The sequence below is a fragment of the Octopus bimaculoides genome, chromosome 19 (genome assembly GCF_046866305.1).
Source record: "Octopus bimaculoides isolate indiv1 chromosome 19, ASM4686630v1, whole genome shotgun sequence".
Lineage (NCBI taxonomy): Eukaryota > Metazoa > Mollusca > Cephalopoda > Octopoda > Octopodidae > Octopus > Octopus bimaculoides.
The window spans coordinates 24169563-24174293 of NC_142946.1; the positions used below are offsets into that span (position 1 = coordinate 24169563).

The window sequence follows — 4731 nt, forward strand, 5'->3', positions numbered from 1 at the left end:
TTTGCAAAATGTTATTGCTAAGGAAGGTTTCCTTGCTATTTTAGCTATAAATAGATTTATATTTTAATATAAATTTTATGATAAAAGGATTTATACTGTTACTTTTGAATGTAGAAGTAAAATGATGGTATGTAGGGTACCTGCACATGGTACCTCCATTATAGGGTATTTCCATTGCATATATTTGTTCTCTGGTTATGACAATTTATTCTATATTTCCCCAGCTAGGTGTTGTGAAAAGGCTACAAAACATTGATAATTTTATTGATACATAACTATTATTAAGAAAGACCAAGAAATTTGGTCTAGTAAATTAGTTTATAAACAGGTGAAGTTATGTATTATCCAACACAAATTAAAATGCAAAATGTTTATCACTACTGTTAAATAAATATAAGAGCTTTTTGGGTGTATCAGTCTATATTATGTAAAATAACAAGGTCTCTTTAAACTGTTGATTCTCTATTTATATATAGTGTATGGACAGAAATTTGTGTATTAATGCACAGTTATAGATATCTGTACATAACTACATTTATATTTGAATATATATCTGGCGAATTCTCACAGAGAATAAATAGACATTCCTAAGCCTGAAGTGATAATAATTTATCTGTAATCTAGTCTCTGTAGATAAACTTCAGGCAATACACACCATTTTACTGTCTGAATTATAAAGAAAAATTTACACAGACTCATTCACAGTCACACAGCTTATAAGCTCAACTTCATACTTAGATTCTGGATATGCTACACACCTTTTGAAATTTCTGTAGAAATGAAATAGCCATTTGTAATTTCATTGCAGTTATTTCATTGTTGGTCTGGCGAGACATTTTATTTTAAATGATTCAGGTTCTCAAAACAAGAAAATATATCTGAAGGCTTTCTGGTAAAATTGTCAAATGACCACCACTTCAGGGGATTTAACTTTTATTCATTTAATACTTAAAAATATGTTTGTTAATTATTGACCCCCCGAAAAGGATCTTGGTCACCATCTGTAATCAATCAGTTGAGCTGTCATTAGTTAGATGACCTGTGTATGTGTACAAGTATGTATGTGTCCAAGTTCAACAATTCAGTTGTTTTAAAGAAACAAGTTATATGTATATGTAAAAGTATGTAAACACTTTTTGCACATATTTACTCACATATACACATCTAATGAGTGGTTTTATTTATTGAAGGCTGAGTGCAGATTTCAGTAGTTAAAATAAAGTTTGCCATATCCATTTTTGTTTCATTTTAAAATAATAATAATAATAATAATAATAATAATAATAATAATAATAATAGTAATAATAATAATAATAATAATTATAATTATTACTATTATTATTATTATTATTATTATTATTATTATTATTATTATTATTATTATTATTATTATTATTATTATCATCATCATCATCATCATTATTGTCGTTATTATTATTGTTATTATTATTAATTTTTGGGTTGTTTATTTGTTTGTGACTGAGAAATAACCTACAAAATATATCTTTTGCTTAAGTGTGGCGGCAATATACTACACTTTATCGTGCAGTTACTGTTAATACTTCATTTAGAGAATTAACATTGCTTGTTTTCACCTTTTCGATATCAGTGAAGAATTTCACTTGAAAAGAAGATATAAGATTGCCAGGTTTTTGTCTCTCTCACCAAGGTCAGCGGCTATCGGACGCCGACGAAGGGAAATAACCCTGAAATCCGGATCCGTTCGTGCTGCAGATGTTGGTGAGAGGGATAACTACCCTTGGCAAACAGGACACAGTCGTGTGTCGATAAGCCAGCTGGAGGAGATGTTCTCCTGGGGCTAAAAGCAACAGTAACATCCACCCCTAGGGGTCAGCCACACTTAAGTGGCAATATACTACACTTTATCGTGCAGTTACTGTTAATACTTCATTTAGAGAATTAACATTGGATATCTTTTGCTGTTTGATGTATCATTTATAATTTTATTTATTTCAAGTTCTTTAAAGACAGTGTTTGTACATTTATAATTACAGTAATTTGTTTATACATTTACTAGTATGTATATATATATATATATATGTATATATATATATATATATGTATATATATATATATATATATATATATATATATATATATATGTATACACACACACACACACGAATATGTGTTACAGAAATTGTATCTCTTTATAACTCTTTATTGTGAGTACGTTTAAAATAATATCAATATGACTCATTAAAACTAGTTGGTAACATGTGGATTTTTTTTTTGTATGTGTTGTGCATACATACATTTAGCAGTAACTTACCAACCAACCAGTCATTTCCTTTGGAGAATGATCACAGAATTTTACAACTACTTATATCTTAAACATTTTCTCTGATATTATTTATCCTGTAAAAAAAACAAAATTAAATGAATGATTATGTATTATTTTTTTTTAAGGAAGTGTGTTTTTGTTTTGTTTTTATTTTCTTTTGCAAAATTTATTGAATTAGACATTTTCTTTACATGAAAGAACTGATTGGAAATAGATCAGTTATGGACAAGGAAAATGTATAATTATATTTAATTTCTGTTATTTTCTAAGACTGTGTTGTAACAAGAATGCTTAAGTTTCTCTTTTTCTATAAATATAAAATGTATATTGCTGGAAATGACTTCACTAATCCACCAGTATATTTTCTGACAAAAAATAGATTATGCTTTGTCTATGGAAAGCCAAACTATTTCCATAACTTTAAAACATTATCACTATATATAAAAACAAAACATCAGTTTATAATCAACAGATAACATACACGTACGTGTCTAGCAATCAGCAAATAAGGATTACATTTATTCTTAAATTTCATCATATTTTATTAATTGATTTCATGCCAACTTTTTGCCAACTTCTCATGTTCCCTGTAGTTTAGATTTGAATAATAGCCTATTTTAACATAATTCTTTCTTTAAATACATTCTAATTACATTTTTAATTTGTTAGATCTTAATTGAAGTTAGATGAATAAAAGTGATGGTTCACTAAGTTTAGCTTGATTTAATCATGAAGTGTACATATTTAATAAACCTGTTTAGATATATATCTCATTCAGTTACAGACACTTTGCAAATACTATTTGGAATATATGTTTTTCTAAATAAATTTTCATAACAGAAATATTCTTTGACAAGGAATCTATTTTTCTTAAGTGTATTACTTGCCAACCTGATATAGAACTACTAAATGTTTCTAGTTGATTCAATTACTGCATCATATTGGTCATATCAATCTGTCATAGCTTATAGTTACTTTGCTGTTGTACAGTTTTCATCATAATCCCCAGCACATCTTTTAATATCGCCAGTTTATCAGACCAGTTTGTTTATCTATCTTCAAGTTTTGAGCACTTGCTTAAATATAACATTGATATTGATATTTAATATATTTTTTCTACTTTACTCACTTGTTGGCCCAAAAGCCTAGTAGACAGTATATTTTATTCTGAAGAGTATTCCAAACAGGAAGTCCCACTTTATTGTTTAAATGTTTCGTTTCTTATGTGCAGTATTTTTTATCATTTATCTCATAGTAATGTTTTCCTAAATTTCAGCTTTGCATAAATGTTTGACTCCTGTCTATTTTGTTTGCTTTATCTTTGAATTGGTTTCACCCCAATTTGTCTATTTGTGTAACATTAAAATAACCACAAAATTTCTTTTTTCTTGATGGTCATTACCAAAGATACATTGTTCTTCTGTTTATATCTTCATTGTAGAAATTGTCACCATATTGAAGGGTTTATGCTACAGATATTTATGTAATTCAAACTGAAATTATATATTTCCACAATGGAAGTTGTCTTAGAAGATTATCAATGTTTCCACTGATATGAATACTTCCTGCTGAAATGTGACTTAGTTGTCATTGATATGAAACTGCGTGTTAGAGGTAATATCTCTGAACATCCTAAATGACAGCCTGTCATCCAGAATACTCAGAAATACTTGTTTGTTTGTCAGAACAGTCTCCAAAAGTAGATTCATTTACTTTCCTCCTGACCTCAAAAATATTCTATAATTTCTTTGACAGAAATCAAAGAGTCATGTGACAGATTCAGTTCTGTAAAGTTTTGTCTCTGAATCAGTTTCTGCTTCTTTGTATATGTCTTTGTCTTTTTCTCTCTCTCTCTTTTCTCTCTTTACAAAACATGTGTATGTGTGTGTTTTATGTGCATGTGCTATGTGTGCATGTGTGTACATGTGTGTGTGCATATATACATTTTAAAGCATGTTTAGTTCTAGTTATTCCCAGTTATTTTCACTGCTTATTTAACTGGTTCTCATTTCTACCCAACTCCCTGTAAACTGTACAATTGTAATTCCCTAGTTAGCTTCTTATAACACTCTTATAATGCGACCAGTTGTTTTATTTCAATAACTTGTTAGCTGACTCTGTATGTCCAGCTTTGTACAAACTGACCAATGCAGTTTTGTTTATCCTGTAATATGTTTGATTTATTTTATCATTAAAATAAATGGAAATCAAATTTTTCAACAAGCCTCAGTGTTTATTCTTTCTTTCTTTTCTTTTTTTTTTATTGGTTTCAGTCAGAACCTTTGGCCATACTGGAGACACTGACATAATTTTTTTTTCATATTCATCATTTCATAAAATTCTTTGATAACTGTTTAATACACTATTTTTAAAGAAATTGTATCTCAGTGAATTAACTGCAAACATGACTGTGTGGTTAAGAAGCT

At 28.4% G+C, this 4731-nt stretch overlaps 1 protein-coding gene across 1 annotated transcript in view; it reads left to right on the forward strand.

The window, feature by feature from the left end:
• Positions 1-4529, forward strand: part of LOC106884106 (uncharacterized) — a 282261-nt gene extending 277732 nt beyond the window's left edge. The window contains exon 14 of the mRNA XM_089366625.1: positions 1-4529. This exon is cut by the window's left edge and continues 2133 nt beyond it. The gene's annotated coding sequence lies outside the window, so the exon portion shown is untranslated.
• Positions 4530-4731: the final 202 nt, after the last annotated feature.